The sequence below is a fragment of the Nipponia nippon genome, unplaced genomic scaffold (genome assembly GCF_047370975.1).
Source record: "Nipponia nippon isolate SJK-2023a ecotype South Korea unplaced genomic scaffold, ASM4737097v1 scaffold_1, whole genome shotgun sequence".
Taxonomy (NCBI): domain Eukaryota; kingdom Metazoa; phylum Chordata; class Aves; order Pelecaniformes; family Threskiornithidae; genus Nipponia; species Nipponia nippon.
The window spans coordinates 29,696,732-29,720,087 of record NW_028262290.1 but is presented as its reverse complement, the minus strand read 5'-3'; the positions used below and the strand labels follow the sequence as shown (position 1 = coordinate 29,720,087).

The window sequence follows — 23,356 nt, the reverse complement described above, 5'->3', positions numbered from 1 at the left end:
TTTGCCCTTGAAGCCCACTATGAAAACCAACTTCTCAGGCACCAGCAGAGTTTTCTTTCCTACAGGGAGAAGTCTCCTCTCCACTAGCAACCTCTTTTCTTTTCCTGAAACTTTTAAGGGTATAAGTTTTTAAGAGACAGCTACTCTTGTGACATATTTGGTTGCAACTGGCCAACAAGTTAGTAGTCCTTGGTTAGGCACACAAGTGTATGGACATGCACACCCACATGCACGCACGTCCCCCCCACCCCACCCCTGCACATACAAGTGATGTAAGCTTGATTTCCCCATCTAACAATTTTAAATGAAGACTGCAAGCAAATATTTGGGGGTAAAAATAAGTGCATGTTCTTGCTTTCACTGGGCAGCTGAGAAACATGAAATGACTGACTGGTAATGGGAAAGCTCTATATTTTCCAGAGTTTGAAAATGATTCATAAGTCACACTGATTTAGATAAAAGTGTCTAGTGAGGTGCCTTCTATGGTTGCTTCCCTTTAATTGATTTATTTCCTTTCGTATTAATTGCATCAATTTCTATCTACCATACCTGTCTCATTGCTGTTAATGACCCCTGTAGTCTACAGGATTTTGCTCTCAACAGCACTAAGTTTGTATGAAGTTATCCTGAGGAAATCTATTCTGATAACAGAGTGGAAATTCTGCCCTAAACCAGGGAAGATTAGGAAGAATAATTCTGTTTTTCTGGATGGAATACTCTTTGCACAACAGGAGACTAAATTCAGTTTTTGGCCTTCCATGTATAGCTCAAAAATAGCTTTGTGCAATACCTTAAGTTAGATTTCACCAGCTAAGCAATACTTGGATGGAGGACTTCTCAGGATGTGGTGCGGGTGACCTCACAGTGGCATCTTCCTTCAGTAAGCACCAAAGTATGAGCATTTACTTACTGAATATACTATGATGCTCTTGAAACTTGAGGATATTAAAAATCCCATTGGTCTTTATATAAGAATGAAATTCTTATATAAATAGTTCTTATTTCAGTGATGAAATTTTACCTTGGGAAATTAAACTTCCTATAGAATTTCTGCCTGATGAAAGAATCTCCAGTGTCCCATCCTAAACCATTGTACATTGTTGGATGTTGACAAAAAGCTGCCAGGTTCCTTATCTGTAAGCAGCTACGTTTCAGTGGTGCTGTTATTATATGTGTGAGGGTAAGTAAAACGTTTGGGAATTCTTCTGTGTTACTTGCTAGATTTTTGTTGTTGTAGCAACATTGGTTTGTAGCAGCTGTGAAGCTTCTGGGGTTTCTTAATAAAAGAACACACAAACATAAGAATGGAAAGACTTGACCAGAGAAGTAAAGTAAAACTATCACTTGTACCATGATTGGAGACCAATTACTTTACTTTTAAAATTTATTTATGTTTTTTTAAGATTTTTTTCTCTTGTCTGTGCTCTATTAAATAATTTTATTCTGTTAGCTCCATATAATCTGTGTGAAAAAGTTGCTTATCTATATACAATTACACATTCACTTGCAGCCCTTACCCCAGAAAAATATGTATTTTATTCTAATACAGGTATGTAATGTATCTATGCCTATTTGTACCATATGAAATTCTAACCCAGTACCTGCATCCTTTTAAGATACTATGATCTTAAAAAAAGTGTATGAAATATCTACAGTAGAGTAAATAATGTAAACAAACTGCTGTGAATATTCATTATAATTCTGAAGATTTTTTTTTTTGCCAATTGCCACCACTTCATGTGTTTTTCCAACAGTTGTGTTCTACTAAGAAAAAAAAGCTGTGGAAGATTAATTTAATGGGTTCATGCTGGGAAGATTCTACTCTACTAAAGTAGATGTATTAACATTCAACACTGTACTCTGCAAGAAATTCCAGTGACTGCATTAGGGATATTCATGATATGAAATATAAAACATCATGGTTGTCAAAATATGTCCTTAATTTGGCATGCTCAAATAAATAAGGAGAAAGAATTATAAAGTCCTTGCTTTTTGCAAGTATTCAAAAAGAAATGTGATGAAGAACAAGTTTGTTTAAGACCTGGTTTTTACATCTGCATCGACTTCTACCCACATCAATAAGTTCTTGTCAGGAAAAGTAAATGTTTCACAGACTGGATCAAACACCGGTTAATAAGTTATTTAAGAATCAATCTGTATTTATCCAGGTTCTGCCTGTTAATACACATTGTGGATTATTTCCGCTTCTAACTCCTCTACATTTCTCTGTGGGTTTATCATTGAGTATTCCAAAAGCAGAGTGGTAAAATGCTCTAGCTGAAAAACAAAACAGACTAGAAAAAGAAAAATGCAATAGATCAGGAAAGCTCATTTGAAATTTATAAGGGATTTGAATTTGAATATCTGAATTTGCCAGTCGACAAAGGAAGAAAGTAGGAGGCTGCAAGTGAAGGGGTTTCCTGTGGTTCTTCCTTTATAACAAGCCACAAAGGAAGGAACTCTGTACTCAAGCAGGCTTTGTAAAGCTGTTCAGTCTGTGCCTACACCAAGACTGCTGTCAGGATGGTGGTGCAGCTCGGGAAAGCTTTCTGGGCATTAACTTGCCTTGCTCTTACATCTGTTCACACATTCATTGTATAAGGACCCTGTCCACTGACCTGCAGCTTCAAGATAACAGAAAGGTTATGGTACACTGTATGTTCAAATAAATCGTAAGATCTTTTCCCATAAGATGCAGAGTTTGACAGTCTCTTTCACTATCCGCTATTGGAGGTAACTATATATAATGCATGCAGGACAGTTTTGCATAAACCAAGGGTTCTCCATTTTCATAATGTGGTCACATCCAAACAGAGGGACTCCTTTTGAGTCTCAAATACCACATTCAGTCTTACGGGCAAATAAAAATCCTACAACAGCATTTCTTTACAAGAAGTTTTGATATATATCTTTTCACAATAATAAGGTATAAAACAGTCAATAATACCTAGAACAAGGCACTCCAACAGACAGTTTCCTACAGAACACAGAATGGCTGACTACTATGTGAATTGTTCATGGTCTGTGGACCATGAATCATTGCATCCTTCATAAAAATAGACCTTGGAAACCTACATATCTGAATACAATTGATACGTGCAAATAATGACTGTGTGTAGGGTAAGAAGGCAAAAGGATACAGAATAGTTTTCAGAAAGAATGACTGAATTCAGGGAAGTTTTGTGACTCAGGGAGTGTGATGTTGTTTTACTCAAGAGCATGTTTATGCTTCTATGACAATTGTAGACCAGAGAGACCACTGTTTTTTCAAAGACATGAAAGCAGGTTTTAAGCCATTTGGGTGCTAAGAGTTGTCTTGACGTAGAAAACTGGGAAAATAAACCCACTTATTAGAACTGGGGAAGCAACTTTAGGAAGGAGCTAGGGAACTGGAAAGGGCAGGTTTGAAGAGGAAGATTAACTCCCTGGAACTGTCAAGCTTGAGCTAGATGCTGAAATAAATAAGTATGGAAGCAATAGTTTGCAGCTAAAAATCCCCACTCTGTCTCTTTGGTGCTACTCCAGAAAAAAACCATAGAAACCGGTCCAAGAAGAGAGGTCACCTTTGTCACATCTTAGTGGTAAAGTTTAAAAAACAGACAATGCTGGCTTTTAGACAGCCAACATAAAGAGCAGGGATGAAAGGACCTGTACTGGCACAATGCCTCTTTTTGGCTGTGAAATGGTAACTATGAAGTGGTTCCTCAAGTTGGTTTAACTTCTAAGAGAGAAACTGACCTAGTAGAAAGTGAAAGAAAATTGATATAGTTCATGACTGAGGACTTGTCTTATTTTGCAGGAAATGAAGAAGTAAGCAGCATACTTTTGAATTTGGAACAAATACGAGTTCAGTGAACTGATATCTGGAAGGCTGGTGACATTCATGCTTTACTCAGTGTATTAATTAAAAGGAAACCACTAGGAACCTGAGGCCAGAATAGGTGCTTTTAGCTCAAGTAAATTAACTCATTAAATTAACAAATGATGAGACTACACCAATAAAGCTGAGATGAAATGAAGACATGATTATGAGGGTCAACATAGCTTTGGCTAAGATAAAGAACAACAAAGATGGCTTTGTCATCAGAGATGACAGGCTGAAGGATTGCTGATATGGAAGATATATATAACAAATGAGTAGTGATTTTAATAGTAGAGCCATGTTGTTTTTCCATGGCCTTGGACTTTCTTTTCTTAAGCAATCAAAATTTGGCAGAGAGTTTTAACAGCACCCATCGGTACCTGTTATGTTTCTTAATGCTTCTACTAAAAGAATGCTTCTACTACATCTATTAAAATGTTTATAGTTTTGCACTTTTGCATAATTATATCTGTCCCATGAGAGAAATTTCTGGGCTACCAGGTGCTGTCACAGTTAGGGACAGCAACTCTGATTACGATCCACTAGTTATTGAAGTTAATGAAGAGTACCTGCAAATCAAGAAGTATCATTGGTATTTTTAGGTCGGTTTTTTTTTTAAACCTCTGTAAGTATGGCTGAACTCTTCTGTTAAAGGAGCAATGCAGATGAAAACTAAGCATTACAGGACAATGTACTGTCACCAGTATTAGAGATTTTAAAGTACTGCATTCAAATTGTTAATTTGCTAAAGGAGTTTACATCTCATTCCACCTTGTTTTCATGGAAGACTTCAAAACAAGTTTTCAACAAGTTGAGCTGTAAGATCAGCCTTGTATCACATGATGTGGGGATAGAAAATCACGAGCTTGAAAAAGGGAAGTGTAGAGCTGCTGTACAATTAACCATTTCCTCTTTTATATTTTGTGCATACATCTGAATAATGACTGACTGTAAATTCCACTACTTCCCATGGAAAACTAACATTAAATTTAAAAGGCAATTTTTCTGCACCATGTTTGTTCCTGGCTTCTATCACATTTACTAGACTTTCATATATCTATCTGTGCCTTAGGAGATGTCCTCACCTTTACAAAAAATGCATTTTTGAAAATAAGCCTTAAGAACCTTCCAAACTCAGGGGTAGAAAAGGAAGAAAAATCAGAACTAAGACAGGGTATGTGCTGGAGAGAAGAGGGAGTCCTCTGGGAGACCATAAATTTCTCTTCAATTTACCAACACGTAGATTCATGTTGGTAATCCACACGGCTGCTGAATCATAGATTTATTTTACAAGTAACCTGTAGGTCTTGCAAATAAAAATTCAATGGTGCAAAATCACTGTATGGACACATAAGATCTGAATGAATCACACGCATTTCAAATCTTCTGGTCCTGGAGGTGAGCAGCACAGAATCTGCAGATAAAAGCAGTGCCATCCAAAATATCATCACCTTTCGGTCTGTGAAGGCAGTGATGAGGATGTGATGTATTGGGGGCTAGAATGGTAATTTTCCACATGTTCAATGTCAAACAAGTCAATAAATCAAGGAGCCAGGAAGTAATTTTTCCCATGTTCATTTTGGGGGACAGTAAGTGAAACTTGTCTTCATAATGTGAATGATTCATATTTTAGGCACTTTCACCGTGCCTAAGATCTCACTTGCCTATTCCCAATACAACTGGTACTCTATGGAGAGTTTTGTACTGTAAGTCAAAAGCTTATGAAAAGGAGTTAAGATGATTTTGTGATTTATGAGAGGTAGCAACAAGTGTGGAATTGATGTGCTGTGACATCTTCAAAACATAATTGGTCACCTGTGACCACAGCAGACCCTTCCTGGTGATTACATTGTCCCTCCCAGTCCTCTCATCTGTTTTTGTCCTGTACCCACCAGTGCTAGAGGCTGTGAAAAGCTGGTGTCTGTTTGCTGTCTTTAGGGAAATCTGTGGATTTCATACTTGATTCACAGACGTCTATGTTGCACTACTGATGATGCTAATTTACAAAGACAGCTAATACTGAGGGCTATCAGTGTATCTACTGATCATATGCATCTGGAGGCTAAGAAAACATCTTCACAAGATGGACAGAAGCAGATTTCCATTTCCACCAGTGTGACTCAGTCCTGAATATATGGGATTTTTTTCTTCACAGTTAAGCATCTGTACTGCTTGCTGCATCTGAAGACAGTAACAACAGTTAAAAGACAAAAAGAAATCTCCTAGCAACTTCAAGAGCAAAGAGAAAAGGTGCTGAACTATCATGTATCATTCTCCCAATTCAAGGTTAAGCAACAGTCAAAAAGAAGCATCTACCCTTGCTCATTTCATATTCTGTGCAGAGAGAATTTTTTTCTCCTGATCTCTTAATCTAGTTCTTATCAGTGTCTCCTTTCACTGAAAAAAAAAAACAAACCACAGACAAATATATATCAGACTTGGCAATATACTTAAGTGGAGAGATGAAAAAAATGTTGTCTATAGCTGCCCATTTATCAGCATCTTTGTCATTCTGAGAAACAGAGCTGAAAAGTTAAAAAACATCAATGCATTTTAACTTTGCTGTTCCTAGGATTATTCTTTCTGTCTGTACTTCTCTGCCTTGCAGGGTAAACACATAAAGCAATGAATAGACAAGAAGCACTCCCAGCAAAAGAGACTTCACAAATCTTCAAATGATGTTGAATGAAAGTGGGCAGACCATGACTAAATGTTCACACTTCGTCATCAAATCTAAGTAGTTTACCACTACATATTTATGCTATAAACTGTGAACTGGAGTTCCTCTGTGGGAAAGTAACCCAAATGTAATGACAGGAAGCAAAAAGACAACTGCTTTTGCAGATATGGGATAAAGCAGGATTTGCTGGTTCCCAATTCTGTTTATTTAATTGGAAAAGTCTTTAAGAATCCATTTCCATCATCATTATTTAAATGGGATCCTAATTTACTCTGAGAATTAGTTGTGTTTATTTTGGAAATACAATCAGTGAAATAACGTCTTTAATCTTTGCCCTTTTTGAAATGGAATAATAATTCTGCCTGTCTCAGTTACAGGTTGCGAGCCTGAAACTGTACGTGTATGAAAGTGTGCGTATTCCACAGCAGTGGGTACTAGTTCAGGAATGATGTATTTTATGATTTTTAGACAGAAGGATCTTCAGAAGAAGCTTTTTGTTAAAAGTAGCAGTATCATTGCTTCTTGTGCTGATAATAATCTAATTTACGGTCACAGTAGTGCAAAACTTTCAAGATTTCCCAGTGCAGCAGGTTTGTGACTTCAAAATGCAAAGCATAGACATTTTATTTGTAGATCACTGTCTAATATTTACATAGAGATAATCTACCAAGACATCTCAATAGCATTTACTGTGTGGTTTTGCAGTAGTCATGCAGAAAAATGCTGACTGTTTAAAAATACAGTTATTGATTGTTATGATGCAATACTGTGTGGAGTGTGTAGTCAGTCTGATAAATTTAAAATATTTTTGACAAGATAAATAAATTCGAAATTCAAAAGGTAATTCTGAACATGGATTCATCAACATAATGGATCAGAAAGAGATTTATTCCTTCACTTATATTATAGCACCCTTGGCTGGCTTTCAGTTTCTTAGAAGTCAGCAGGTGTTAGGCCATACAGGCTTTGGGCCCCCAAGACAGGAAAGACACTGATAAGCTGGAACAGTTGAGCAGAGGGTCCCCAAGGTGTTTAGGTCTGAAGCACATGCCCTGTGAGGAGAGGCTGCAGAAGCTGGGCTTATTCAACCTGGAGAAGAAATCGCTTGGGTGGGGACTCACAGCAGCCCCCAACACCCACAGGGAAGGGAATGCAGAGTTGGAACCAGGTTCTTCACAGCAGTGCATGGTGAGAGGAGATGAGACTATGGGCAGAAGTTGAAAGAAGAGAGGTTCAGACTGGAGATAAGGAGACCCTTTCCCCCTGGGGACAGCTGGGCAGGAGTGGGGGTTGTCCAGGAAGGCTGTGCTGGCTCCATCCTTGGAAGTTTCCAAGCCCTGACAGGGCACAGCCCTGAGCAGCCTGGTCTGAGCTCAGAGCTGGTCCTGCCTGAGCAGGAGGCTGCACTGGAGACTTCCTGACCTCCCTTTCACCTGGGTTATCTGGTGATCGTGTGTTGGCAACTGTCAGAAGGAGACCGCCCACCCATATAGATATGCATGGCAATGAGCCAAACCACACAGCCAGATCCTATATCCCACTGCTCCTAGGACAGCCCAAGTGAAATTCTAACATCACTTAGGTCAAGAGCAAAATTCCCAGTGATTTTGCTAGGATATCACCCATTGTATTTTGTCTTTAAAGATGGAGAAGGAATACTGGAGTTTTCCCATCAACTTCAGAGAGGTCATGTCACACCAGATGAATAAGGATGTCCAGCCCTGCGTTGACCAGGGAGCCTGGGCCAGCTGGAATCTGCACTCAGCTCTTAGCTAAGTACCTAAAATTAGATGGACTGAATCCAGACATGAGAGTTAAAACAACATTGAATATTTGGTTGTTTTTTTTTTTTTCACATGTACCTAATTTGAGGTTGGGCACAGCTCACTTTTCCTAGGAAGTAAATATGTGTGACTGATACTCAGTTTTCAAAGTTAAGTGTGTACAATGTGTACATACATATATTTGCCTAAAGTGTGTGGTTGCCAGACAGTGAATACAGCTGATCTAATTTTACTTGCTGACACACATTTAAACATGATCTTGTGTCGATAAAGAACTCCAGTCAGTGCTCATGAAGATTAAATTCATAGCTTCTTGCATTTCTCTAGGCATATAATACACATATATATGAGACTTGGATGTGTGTCTGAAGTTTCCTCTGCTTCTCACTTACAGAAAATGAAAGTACAATGCATTTGAGATCTAAATACTGACATTACCTAAACTATTTATTACTTTAAAACACTAAAAGAAATAATTCTGCCTTTGTCATCCTGCCTAGTCCCTGATGTGTGCTGATATATACCAGACTCAGTCACCCCCTACACTTCTGCGCTTGGTGTCTCAGAATATGTCTTTTCTTCTGACTAATTAAAAGGCAAAGGCATTAGATCAATGAAACACAAAGAAAATTGCTGTAAACATATTGAGAACGGTAAGTCTGCCTATTGGCATTTTAACCTTTGGGGAATTGCTCTGGGTAAGAACTTCTTTCTTAAGTTTCTCACCTCAGCTGGATCAGTTTCCATATTTGCCCAGTTAGAGGTGCATATGTTTTGCTAACCTTTTTTTAATTACATCATTTGATTTAAACGTTGTTGCACCAGAATGACTGACATACAAATTTGGCCTTTAATAAAAATCTGTTGCAGTGATGAAACATTTATTATGTGTCATTGCATTATGTTATGAACAACTTATGCAAAGACCTCCAACAAATTTTATGTTGATTAGGCAAAAATCTACGGCCTGATGATGGCTACTGAAATACTTGGGGGTACATAGTTAAAAGAACATTCTTTTTGACAACATGCATTTTAAAAATTCTTAATTTTTGGAACTCCAAGAAGAGCTGTCTTTTGTATCATCTTAGATACACAGCTTTCTGTAACTTTACGTGTAATAAGAGGTTTCAGTATCAAAACTGTCTTTTAAGATGGTAAATCCTCGTTTTGAACAGCAGTGATAAACATGAATTTAAAATACACCATATTCTAGTTTAAAAAAAAACAACAAACAAAAATCCAAGAAAAATATCTACTTTTCAAGATGTCTCCATAATTAAAGCTAATTTTGCTTTCTGTTCTCTATATTACTATAACTGGATCTTTAGTCTCACAACAGTTCTTGCCTGCCCTTTGTTCTGCCAACAGTTTTTTTGAGGAAAATTACAGGACTGGCATGCTTATAGTTCCTCATGAATAAAGACCAATTCCTGCCTAGAAAAGATATATCTGGCTAAACAGCTATCAAGTGGTGAAGGTTTGGCGTGCCTCATCTGTGTTGTTGGCTCAGATCTACTTTCTCTTTTATCCACAGGGCACTCCCATAACAAGACAAAAAGAGGGGAATATATTTACAGTTCTTTCGCTGCTCCAAAAAAAGTTCACCAAGATGCTACCAGAGGTTAAAAATAAATGAAAATGTATAGCCATTTCCAAAAGCATACAATGAATTTTAATGATTTTAAACATCACAATATATGGATTTTCTCACTGGAGTAGTGTTTCTCCTACATACAGGTGCAGGATATCAGTATTTGAATTCTCTCCCATGCTTCTTTTCAAGGGTTGAAGGAGTTGCAGATATGGGTGAAAACTGAACTCTACTTAGAAGGATCTGAAAATACTCACTGGTTCCAATGGGATTTAAATTTGGGCCCTAGTGCTGGTATCCAGACTTCCAGAAAATTTCCAGAGGTAATTGGAATGATCACCCTATTACCACCTCAGCCAGAAAGCTGGCACATGCCTAGCCAGAGCATTTTGACTTCTTTCATTACAAATTACAATGGGATATTCATTGTGAGGGTCTGCGGCATCCCATTCTTTAATAATGAAGTCCAAGTTTGTATGTGCAGAGGCAGTTCAAAATGCAATTTACCAGTGAGCCCCAGCTAGGACACTGAAAGGGATGAGGAGCCTGGGTGAGATGGATGAAAGAGGCCAGGGACAGTCCCCAGTTCCAGGTCTATCTAGCATGCACAGCCCTGCCATGGCGCAGTGCCAAGAAGGTTTCTGTAATCACCTGTCATTGTGCAACTTCTGGACGGGTGTAAATTTGAGCCTGAGAAATGTAAACTTCGTCATCATAACGATTAAGCAAAGAGGAAGCTTTCCCTGGTAAATGTGTGCCTCAGATAAACAGAAAATGACTTGCCTGTGTGCGTTGCCTCGGCCGCTGGAACAGGCTGCTAAATGGCACCATTGCCAACTAAAAATTTGCACAAAACTTTGTAAAATATTTTTACACTTTTTCTTTTAGCAGTAAAGCTTTATTTTGTGTGTGTTTGTTTGCTTTTCTTTAAAATTGCAGTCTGCAGAGACTCATACTGTAGTTTATTCCTCAGGCCATGAGTTCACCCTTTTTTTCCGTTAAAGAATCTGCAGTCATATTCCTTTATAGGTGCCAGGGTATATTTTCAACTGAAACACACTTTGTTCTGAGAGATAGGACAGGTCACTCATGGTAACATCACAGCCTTACCCGGGGAAAAAAAACAGCTTGCCTGATATTTAGAGACTTCTGTTCCTCTGTGGGCTGTGGTAGAGATGTGGCCGGTATAGCGATTTCATACTTTTTCAAGTCAGGAGGGTTAGATTATTACTCAAATCTAAAGCAACGAAGTAAACATTTACAAATTCCTACTTTGCTGAAGTTTAATTTGAGTGGGAAGATGGTGAATATACTCAGAACGTGTGTTGCTCTACATGCTCTGGCTTCAGTGCTCACCCATAAGACCCATGAATCACAGGCAGCTGCAAAATCTGTCTCAGGGAACAAGTTAGTTTTAAATAAATAGTCTCCTTTTTAAGGGCTTTGCTGAACTGAAGCCAGGAAGATTAGCTGCAGGATATTAACAGGAAGCAAAATATATATATATTGATATATTAGAATAAATATCTCTTTTTCTGTGCTATATGACTTCATGAAGCATTTGTGATCAAAATTAAACAGGTCATGGGGAGAGGACAGCACTGAATCCTGGCCTGTAAATGACACACTGACGAGCGAAAAGGCAAACAACTGAGTTTCTTCTCCTAGTGTCTGTTGAAAATGGTCCTCTTTGTGATTTTATTGGTTATTTTTAATGGTACAGAGATGCTGCTTCTTACTGAGAGCCACATAAGTTTTTATAGGTGCTAATCTAACACAGTGATACAAAGACAAGTGATAGCTTTATATCCCTATAACTTCCATTTGCAAAACCAATTGATAAAGTAGTTCAAAACCAATTTACTGTGACCTTGTCATTTTGTCAGCAAGAAAGGAGCAAAAAGCTATTCCATGGAAAGACTTGGGGGACGACTGTAGTTTCAAACAGCCCATTTTCTGCCACAATTCACAAGATGTGCAATAAGCCAGGTAACCTGTTATGCTCCGGATTCAGCTGTGTCTGTTTTTGGTCGCAAAAAGGATCTTTCCCTCCTGATTACCACAGTTCTCTACAAACCAGAGGCAGTGTCTGGGAATCTCTGCTAAAGAATCGCCTTCATTATACATGAAAATTTACTTGAAATGTTGATTTTTATGCTGGCTTATCTCAGACTAGATCCAAGTCCAGACTGATATGCAAAAATAGACAAGTGTTTTGAAAGACTGTCATTTTCCTGATTAATACCCAGAACTTGAATTTATGCCTCTCCACTTTGCTTACAATTTCCAGGATAAAAGAGAACAACCAAAGCTCTAATCATGCCAGATGCTGATCATTCCCCAGGGGAAAACGTGCCTTCTCTTTGGAGGTCAGTTACTGAATTTGCAGTTGTGATTTTTGATTGCTCCATTTGGGAGCCTGTAGGAGTAGACTATTCTCTTAGGAAGAAGTCAAACAAAACTCTGAGTTTATCTCTGAGTCAGATGTTGTCTTCTTAACTGACTTCCAGTGATACTAGCTTTTATTTATGCTCAGAGCCTGATGAATGCAAAATAGTGTCAACACATCCTAGGCTTCCCTCCACTAAGTTGGCAGAGGGTAATCAGTACAACAAATTGTTGTTCTATAACCCTGAGTTTTTCTGAAGAGGAACTGCTCTGTCTGTACTTGGGTAAACACAAAAGTAAACCTGCACATTCAAAGCACTGGCCAGGATGTTAATACTGGTTTCCCAGTTGCCATGATTTATGTTCATCTTTGTCTTCATTGCCCTTCTCCCTTAGGTTCCAGGGAGACCAGAGCCGCAGTCAGCAAGGTACCGATGACAGAGGTTGGAGGCACAGCAGTTCCCTGATGGAGGAAAGTAAGAAATGTGACAGTTTTTGTGTTAAACTTTCAGTCAATAAGAAGGGAGTTATCCTTGTTGGTAGAAATCACCAGTGGAAAGGAAAAATGAAGGGTCCGCCTTGATGTACAAGGGAATGTGGGTTTTGTTACTATCTAAAACACAAGCCAGTATGGCGGGCAGTGCCATGATTTCCACTAGCAGAGACTGAAGGGGGAAGACACAGGAATCGCTATGTGTATCAATACAGGGCATGTCCTTGCTGCCCTCCAGGGTTAAAGAGTCCCTGACATATTCACTGGCATACTGAGCACACTCAGCAAGGGTGAACTTAACAGACAGGTGATCTCCTTGCATCACATTGTAGAACAGCATGGCTTGCTTTTTACTTACCGGTCGTCTTCCCATGCTGTCTCTGTTCCTACTTCTCATTTGTAGTATCAAGAATAATCATTATAATCATGACCATTTCACTATTTGCTTTCTACTTTCTGCCATTCTTCTATCTGATGTTTTAGGTTTTGGTTCTTCCTCATGCATATCAAACCGAAACAGTGCAGAAGTGCTGACAGAGGTGGCAGAACTTTAGTGAATGCTTTATGAGCAAAGGAGAGACACTCACGTTTGTTAGTGGCCACCTTAACCTGCAGTCCCATACACATCAACTGCTTTATAGGCTTGTAGATGACCTACTGCGATGGAAGTAGAGGAGATCATAGAGTTGTTCTGATACAATATCCACAAGTCCAGGAGCACATCTGCATATGCACAGGAGGTCTGAGATAAGGCTCATCAGTGAATAATGTGGGAGGACAATAAGGAGCAATAAATAACCTGGACTTGCTTTCAGACAGAGTTCTCTGGATGAGGTCTATGGGCATAATTGCCAAGCACCGAGAGCTGTTGTGCTGTCCTAGATGCAAGCTATATCTGCCTTTTCACTTAAAAATTAAATTAATCTTCAGTGTGGAGCATTGTGTTATCTTTTAACTATAATGAGAGTTTAGGTACCTACTGGATGTGTGAACAGCAACATGTAGTTGCTTTAGTCTCAAACTGAACCTCTTTTTCTCTAGTTCTCAGAATACATGGCAGAAGAAATTCAAAACTCCCAAAGTTTCAGCACAAAATCCCACAGATATGTGAACAAGATTATTACTGTTTTACCCCTTAACATGATTACAAAGAGAATTCAGAGCAAAGCAAGTAAAATTAGTGACCTTCCAAAGAGTATAAGGAACCAAAGTAACCTTGCTTAAAGTCATTGGCATGTAAATAGTTCACTAATGCCAGGGTCTAACTGTGCCTGACTGTTCATTTTATATACACCTACATTGCTCTAAGACAATTTGCAAACAGTATGACAGAATGGCTGATTGCTTACTCTTGAAATGCTCTATTATTAATGAACTCACAGCAGCTCTGTACTGCATTTCAGGATAGGAAGAGAGGAATACCATGTGCAAGTGAAACTGTAGGCTTGTTTGAGTAAGCAGCATGTAATTATCCAGACTGGAAGGTGGCCAGTGCACTAAAGCTGACACTCTAACACTAACCTTGCAGCATTCAGAACCCAGCATATTTGCAAACTGTTAGCTGCAGTTCATTTTCCAAGGTTCAGCATTAGACGGGAAGATATTCTCCATTATATTCTGATGGCAGCACATCCTCCTCCCAATTATAGTCCCACAATCTATGTCCGCTGCCTAGCTCTAATTCTGATACCTTTAATTTTTCTCTATTAGGGAAATGGAAGAATGAGAACAATAGCTTATTCCTTCCTTTCCAACAGCCTGGATGCATTTCAGTGGCAGTGGAAAATTACTCCCCAGAGTCTTCTCTCAGGTCCAGACAACACAAGTCTTAAAATGGTGAGAGTCATGCACGTCAGCATGAAGGTCATGCACATCAGGATGAGGGTCATGCACATCATGAGCACTTCACAAACAAAGACACTCTCTACTCTGTCCCAGGGTGTACGAGATATCTTTGAAATCACATCCATTAGCAAGCCTGCCAAACTTTGCTTATTTTTAATTTATCTGGTAAGCTGCTGTCAAAAGCAATGTTCTCTCTTTCCTCATTCCTCAGACAATATCAAATGACTACAGAAGGAAGCTCAACAAGTCACTACATGGAATAACTGGAAGGGAGAGGTCATTCAGTTTGTGCTGGGGTGGGAGCAGGAGCCTGTTCAGTGGTAGGGTTTGTTTTGGAATGATGTGAAATGGGTGGGAGGTGCAGAGATTTGTTGAGACGAAGGTTAGTACCTGCAAGGAAGAGGCTATACAGGCTTGTTGGCAGAACTCAGTTTACAGGAACAAAATCTTTAATGAAGCATGGCTTACAAACTTTGCCACCTGGGATTCAGGCAGGGATGCCTAGTTCAATGGAAATATCATGCTTCCAGATATTGCATCAGCTTTTGGAAGTGGAACCAAACAATGGGTCTTTTAATAATCAAAATATTTCTATTGTGAACTACTTAGTTACTCAGCTTTGCATTTTCCCATAACAGCAAGGCTCTACGGCCTGATAATTACATTTTCCAGAGGGAGAGAACAAACTCACACAGTTTTTAATCTTGTGTATGTGGGAGGGGAGAGTGAGCCCGTTGCTGGCTGGCTCGGAGCAAGAGGAGCCAGCACCTAAATAGAAAGGAAAATTGAAAAAAACCCAGATCTAACAATAGAGAGGAACACGGACCCCATTGTTCTTCTGAGCACATTTCTACAGCAGGTAGAACACAGTAATACCTCATGATTTAAATTTGTGGCACAGAATGACTGCTCGTTTTGTTGTTTGTATTTAACTCTTTCTGATGGACACCCTGTGATTTTGTGTCAGGCAAAGTGTAATGCTTTTTTTTTTTTTTGATAGAACTGGCTCCTCAGAATAGTAATTTTTTTTTCATTAAGACTTTTCCTGGGCATTTTCACAAAGTTGTGCTTTAGACACTTTTTTCATGCACCATTGAAGTTGTTGACATCTTTACTGAGCTCAGACAAACAATAGAATAATTCTGTATTTCATAAATACTAGTGAGGAGGCTCACTAGACAGTGCCAGAACACTTCTGAACACTAACTGTCCCAGAGCTGTCTGCGGATGTTTATTTAACTAACTACTCCATCACTGGGATTTTGTCTTGCCTTATTTAACGATGTCAGCGTTGACTTCAAGCAAATATATTGAACAACAAAGCTTTTTATCATCATTACTTCTACTGTAGGACCTTCTAGAGCATTCATATTCTGGTGTTTCTACTGCTAAAGCATTTTTTTTACTATCTCCTTCTTCTGTGGCTGAGGCCTTTGTGAAAAAGCTTGAATGAAATGTTCCACTCACATTCCTGGTGACAGCAAGTGTTCATATTTTCTGCATCTCCACTCTTTATCTTTCCTCTGAGTGTGCTCTGTTCACCTTTACATTGTTTTTCTACTAAACCAACTGTTTGGAAAGCTGTAACAGAAGGAAGTGTTGGGTGAACTCCTGTAGCAGTAATTTGACTTAAATGGCTAGAGATTTCCACTCAAAGGCCTAATTGTAATAGCGTAATAATGAGAATGTAAGTGAATATAGCTGCTTAGCATTAGCTGATGTAGTAACTTGTTAGTTCATTGATCCCAGCACTGTTAAAACTAGAATTTATCAGTTTTTTTTTCTTTCTAAGATTTAATCTTACATGTAATGTTTCTACTTTTAACTTTATGAGTTTCTCTATAGCTAGATAAACATACTTACAGTATATTCGTGACATTTGAAGTCTCTGTCAGGAACTAGCTTTTGAGGTGCACAGGTTCAACTTTCTAAAATGTCCATAGGGTTGAAAGCTTGCTGTATTACAAAAACACTTTTCTGTCTTGTCCAAGCCCAAAAAGCACTTATAAACTCTAATATAACTCCTCAGAATTTAATTGCATATTAATATATTATACATTACATAAAATATTATTATGCATTTATATGCTGATCAAAATGAACACTATACAAATAACATTTGAGACATTATTCCAAATGGCCCTGAGAGAACCGTAAAATAAAACAGATGGCAAGGGATAAATAAAATGAATGGTAATCAAAATGATATTAGTACTTTGCAAATAGGACAATAGTTTTGATTAACATCAGCAGGAATTACAGAGATAATGGGAAGGTCTACAGAGCTCTGAAATGGTTTCTGGCATTCCAGTCTGAAACGACCTACTGTGACAAACAGATCTCACGCCATTTAGTCAGATCAGCTCTCTACATTGACTTGAGCTAGTGTGTTTTCCTCTATGGAGAGCACAGGTCATGATGAAAAGTAGAATATGAAAATTCAAAGCTTATTGAAATTTACTTTTTGCTATTTCCTTTTTATTGGTTATGGCAGTGACAGTTAATAACAATAGTGAATATAGGAGACTTGTACTTGCTTAGCAACCAGTAAGTATCTTTGAAAAGTGATAAAAGGATTTCGTAGGCTATTGCAATGAAAAGTAAAGGTTAAAAGGGCGCTAATTTGGTGATAATACACTGAACATTACAAAGCATACAAATGCTGGTGCAGTATATAATTTTATTTGATAAAATGGAGCTTTTCTTCATGTAACCCAGCATCTGCTTATTAAAACTACTCAAATTCAATTTCTAACGGACCTTTTAAACTTCCTATAAAGCAGGGTGACCTCCTTAGTCATAAGGAACATATGGGCAGTGTGACACAGTTCCTCAGACGTCAGAACGGGCTTTGCTTACCAAGGTGGATCTCAGCTATGCCTGGGTATGAAGTGGAACAATTACATACTGGGAACATACTGTAGAGACAGATTTACTAATTCAGTCATCAAAATTATGAGCAAAATATTTACAGTTAAATTAAGGTCAGCAGTGTGAGGCAAATGAACCCCTGCTGAATTAATTTTCAAAAGTACAGAGTAGGATGACAGTGTTTGAGTTCTCAAGGTCAAAATATGAGCCTTATATCTGAAATGTGCCTTTCTCTTGTTTACCTCATAATAAAAAATGAACTATAACCTCTCCCTTTTATGCTTTTCCCTCTTTCCCTTTACAGAAGGGCAAATGGGAATTGTAACTCTAACAAAGCTATATAAAGAAAGTAGCGTAGGGTAAACTTTATCCTTTAGCTACAGCTGCTTAACTCATTAGTTCCATGGGACTAGTGAGATCCAGCAGAACAAAGAATTTGTCTCAGGGGATTTAACTGAAGGGTCTAAGATGGTCTGATCCAGCTCTCAGAGAAATCAATGTGAACTTGTTTCCAGTGATTTCAGAGAAAACTGGATCAGATCCAACAGTCAGAGAATTCTGAGTTAAAGCTGAAATTTGTCCCGTTTAGTCTTCTGTGCTATTTCAGCTCCCTCTCCAGTCAAAAACTGCCAGAGTAAATGAGAAATTACAGAAAAAATCTTGGCTTAATATTGCTTGATCTGTGTTTTCCCACAGCTACTCCTGCATGCCCTATTATTCCAAAAGTTACAAAATGAAACAAATAAATACATAAAGTTCACTATACACACAGTTGTTTATTATAAATACAAGCCAGTTCCTATGGGGGCGATACAGATAAGGGGAAATGCATCTGTGTTTTAAAATCTGGTTTTAACATGTAAATAATTTTATTGAAAATAGTTATTATTGTAAGTTGAAACCAAAATTGTCAAAAATATTGCTGAAATTCATTCCCTGACTTTTATGGATGTTGATTTTAATGGAACTAGTTGGAAATCAGTGTTTTCTAAAGACACACATGTGGCGAAGACCTTTAGTTCCTTTTTAGTTACCTAGTTTCAGTTATTCCAAAGGAAGGAAGCTGATGGTATATAAATGATATACCAAATAGCTTCACAAATATTGCAGCATTAGTTCTATGGTGTGGGTATGCAATTCCTTTCCCTCAACCCTACAGGTGTTTTCCTTCACATTTTCTGTTCTAACAGTGCATACAACCTGTCCTTCAAATATCTTCTTAAAAGAAATATTAGTACTGGCAGCTAGTATGCTGTAGATGGACCTTGGCAGGACAGAAGTATCTTGCTTTAAAAAGTACCTGCCCTGGAGCATTTAACAAGAATGTCAAACCCTAAACTAGGTCAGCCTTGTAATTCTGAGCAGTCTTCTCGTGACAAGAGCAATGTAAACAACGTGCTAAATTTTTCTGTGCAGTTATCACCTCGTGTTTGCCATATGTCTCTTGGCCTGTTTTTATACTTTCTTTGTTGTTATTGTTTGGTACCCAAAGCTTTTATTCATGGACACTGAAAAGTTAGAAGGAACACAGAGCTGGCAGATGTGTCCACTCTGGCCACAACAGGCAAGAAATGCAGGAGAGCACTTCTCTGGGTCACAGCTGGCAAAGTTTGTCCTTGTCCAAAAAGCTGTATCACTTGCATTCCTAGAAACAGTTCACCCCAAACCTCAGGATTCCGTACATGTTTTCCTCCTTTACAGAGAATGTAATTTATTTTAAAACAGCCCAGAGGAATATGAATGCTTTAAGAGCCTCGGCACACTCTCTGGTGGCAGAGTCAGTTGTTGGGTGACAGCAGCCGGGAGCCTGGTGAATGGCTGAGCCCAGTGCAAGAAGTAAATGTTGGGACTGGAACGGGGACTGAGAGATGACACGTTTCCTTCCATTTCCTTCCATGGGATATTTCCATTCTGGAAAATGGAATATGTCCATTTTCTTGGGACAAAGTCACTAAGGAACAATTACAAGTGTTCCAATTTTATCAGGATATATACGGCAATCTTAGCCAGGTGTTTAAGCAGGACTTAGATGTGGCATTGCAGTGGCAAGGGCAAGCAACTTTGCGGAATGGAAATAAAAAGCAACAAAATTAGAAACAAGGAAGAATGCTTTATTTTCAGGAATAGTGTAGGAAAACAATTCCTTTTAGAGTAGCAAGTATTTTTCTTTTAAGAGTGTATATCTCCTATAAACAGTTCATTGACATATGCCACAATGTGTTCTTTAAAATGGCTCTTATGATCAGATGTACTACATTTCAATACATATTTGGGGATATTTATTTGGTTTTTTCATCTGTACAACTGACATGTATTCAAAACAGACACATAGGACAATTAATACTGAGTAGATTCCTGCAATTTATCCAAGTATGCTTGTACTAAATATATTTTAGAGAGAAAAATATTAATTTGCTCTGATCACAGCTGATTTCAACAAATGTCAACCGAATTAATTTAAGAACACAAAGTAATGTCTAGATGTAACCAACCTTTTATTGGCCATTAGAAGCTCGTGCTCTGTAATTCTGCTGTCCTGAGTGTATTTTCATTTGTGATCAACTGACATTTTGTCTATGAAACAGAATGCACCATCACAGCACACCTGTTAATGACAGCAATGAAAAAAATAAACTGGCAATAAGCTTGAAAGTAAACACAGTTATTATTTAATGAGCAACCTCCCATTACTCCCATTACTAACATCCTTAGTACTTAGTTTAATTATGTCACTGGAATGTATGCTTAACATTACCCATAACAGTTAATGAGCTGATTCTTCCAAAGTCACCTGCTCCTATTAACCAGTAATCTAATCAGGCTAAGCCCTACCTTTCAGGGAATAACCAATAAAGAAGGCAGTAGGTAGTCGTGAACTCTGCAGCCCTAATTCAACACTCATTAATATTTGACTTGTGAATTAGCAGACCACCTGCCAGTACAAATTTAATCTAATCAGGCATAAATCCATAATCACTTTTCTATCAAAATAACCAGACAATATGGTGTTTTGTCACCTTTTTGTTGGCTGCATAGGGATAAATAGTACTAATCAGGCATAGGGTCTCATAGAATGAAATTAAGCTTTTACCTTTTTTGTGTGCAATTATTTCAAATCACACTTGAACCAGGAGAATGAATTTATTCCCGTTCAATTCTTAACGCACATGGCCATGCCATTTTTCACCCCAAAGACCACCAAAGTAACTGTTGTCCCAGGAGGTATGAGATCAAATTGGCCAAGTTTAGTTAGTAAGGGCAGAGAAGGAATTGGGAGGGACATTTTGTGCCTCACTCAGTTTATGCTGCTGCACAGGACAAAATGAGCAGGTATCAAAATAATTCAAGTGGAAACCCAGAACCAGTGTAGTGAATTCTGCCGAGCAAGCCTAGCCAATGCATTTCTCTGACATGTGGGTGGTAGCAAAGCAACAAAGCAGTGTCTGTAGCAGTTTAGCAGTCTGAGGGTATGATCGCTATGTGCTACATTTTCATTTCTGTGATAGTGAATTGCAGTGCATCAATTACCAATGAAGGACTCTCATCAGAAAAAGAACCAAAGGTCAGGAAAGGACATCCAAAGTGTGGTGTGGAGAAGCTGGCTGCCCTCTCATGTAAATAGTTTTCACACAGGTATTCTTCAATCCAAACACATGTTATTTGAATGATCTCTTATTTCAATGGGGACTCAGCCGTTTTACAGGTAGGCAGGGTGTACTACAATTTCATATTCAGTAACTGCACAGATTGGGAAGGCAGATACATTTAAATTTTGAATTGTAGATTTCCATTTAAAAAACAGGCAGAGAATGACCTGAAACCTGCAAGCTGTGCATTGCTAGATTGTTTTTAAGTCACTGGAATTAGAGGTAAAGTTTACAAGACAAAATAAGCAGTCAAACCTGTTCTTAGAAAGAACAGTGTTTCCTCATTTTTGCTTTCTTTGTGCAGTTCCCTAGAAAGTTGTCTGTAATGGACGTACAATATGTGGTTCAAATATCCCCTCAAACAGCTTTCAGAAGGCAGATTGCTGTCAGCTATTGTATAATAACTTCTTTGTATATATATGTTGATATATTTCTACCAGTTATCTGGGGTTCTTCATATTAGCTATTGTTCAAATTGTAGTTTAGTCCTGGAAACATATTGCAGTTTGCACTGGTTTATTCCCTGATGTGACATTCTTGTCACTCAACGACTGTCCCGGAGAAACAAAATATACTGAAGTGAAGTGGAAACAGAGACTGGAAATGAAGCCGAGTGCCAGAGAAACAGAACAGCACAGATGAGGAAAGTAATTTTCAACACATTCTTCCACCAACCTGTGTATTTTTTAGAAATTTTGGATTTTTATTTTTAAATGTGAGAACAATGAAAGACTCTCCAGTTAAAATAAAAGAAAACCAGATCTTTTTTATTCTAAGGTTGCTTTTATATCAAAAGAAAGGTCTCACTACCATGACAAGATCTGCCACCACCTGTTTTCTCCTTGTATAAGTGGAGAAACACAGATTTAGATCATCTGCTAATAAAACACAAGGCTTGTGACCCTGCTTTTAATCTCAGACTTAGATTACAGTTTCTGATATGAATATCATAGATGTGCTTTAGATGACAATTATCTCAAAAGTATTTCTTTTGTCATATTTTAATGTGAAGCAGAGCTGGTGCCTCAGGAGATCATAGAAAGGAGTAAGAAGTACTCTAGAGAATCAAATAATTGGAATTCACCTTGTTAAAAAGGGAATATTACAGACATGAGAAACAGGTGCAAAAATGGGCTTATAGATAAAAAACTGACCAGTCTTGTCATTTGGACTCATTATATTCTGAACAAGAACTTACTTTCTTCAAATTTCAGAGTTACAGAGAGTGTATTAGCTTCTGTACCTATGCAGCTAAGATAAATTCCGGAGATGGTAATGACATGCCATAATGTGTTATTAATAGTGTAATCATTACAAAATATTAATAATTAATTTCTAGTCTTAAAAAAAATTGATCAAACTGGAAATATGTTCTGTGCTTTACCTATCTGTGTTAGGTAAATAACCAATCCCTTCCCTGACCACATAATGACTAAGAAAAATGCAGGCTCGGAAGGTTATGCTTGTTTTGCTCAGGGGACAGCTGAGCATCAAATTGCTGCCTGTCCTGTTGAGTTGTTTGTTCACTCCCAGGCTCCCTTTGCGTTGTATTAACTGTCTCTCCCCAAGACAGCTTGACTAGAGAAGGGACTAACTCAAAGCAGGGTGGACTTCATCACTTGGTGCTATTGGGAGCCAGATGTCAGCCCCTCTCTTGAAGCTCTTTAAGGTGGTTCCACTCCTAAGATGCCAGGTCAAATGCACTTACATTATCCCAGACAGATATTTATCTCAGCTTTTACTTAAAGCTTCCATTTCTGGGATTCCAATTCCAGCACTTCAAAGTTCTCATATTTAATAATTCATATTTAAAAAAAAAATCCAAATTACCTACTGGAAATTAAATTATTCCATTAATTTCTTCCTCAGCCAACATTCGGAACTGTTGATCCCATCCAGTCTATAAACAACCCTTTACATATATAAAAGACCTCTCTCGCTCCATGCTTTTTCTTTTCTAGGGTAAGCAAGCCTCATTTTTTCAACTTTTCTTCACGTCTTATATTTTCATAACTTTTTTCTGGGCTCTTTTCAATTTATTCTCCTACATACTAAGTGTGGTAGATAAAAGCCAATGTGATTTTCAAGTGAAGAATTGGGCCTCACCAATGTCAAACAAACTGTAGTAATTTTCCCCCAGATATAACAGACACCACTTATTAATTAACTAAGAGCTAAAACTAGCTTTTGTT

At 38.1% G+C, this 23,356-nt stretch overlaps 1 protein-coding gene and 1 long non-coding RNA gene across 6 annotated transcripts in view; one reads left to right on the top strand and one right to left on the bottom strand.

Annotated features, from left to right (window-relative positions):
* The window catches only part of LOC148057281 (uncharacterized), a 195,472-nt gene that overhangs the window by 80,141 nt on the left and 91,975 nt on the right, over window positions 1–23,356 (bottom strand). The window lies entirely within an intron of this gene.
* Window positions 1–23,356, top strand: part of LOC148057282 (uncharacterized) — a 60,857-nt gene that overhangs the window by 9,797 nt on the left and 27,704 nt on the right. For 3 of the 4 annotated variants that reach the window (XR_015703154.1, XR_015703155.1, XR_015703149.1), the window contains exons 2-5: window positions 8,187–8,979; window positions 10,113–10,243; window positions 12,211–12,289; window positions 12,705–12,784. This is a non-coding gene — a long non-coding RNA (uncharacterized LOC148057282). The remainder of the gene's footprint in view (window positions 1–8,186; window positions 8,980–10,112; window positions 10,244–12,210; window positions 12,290–12,704; window positions 12,785–23,356) is intronic. The other variant, XR_015703150.1, reaches the window with a different exon arrangement.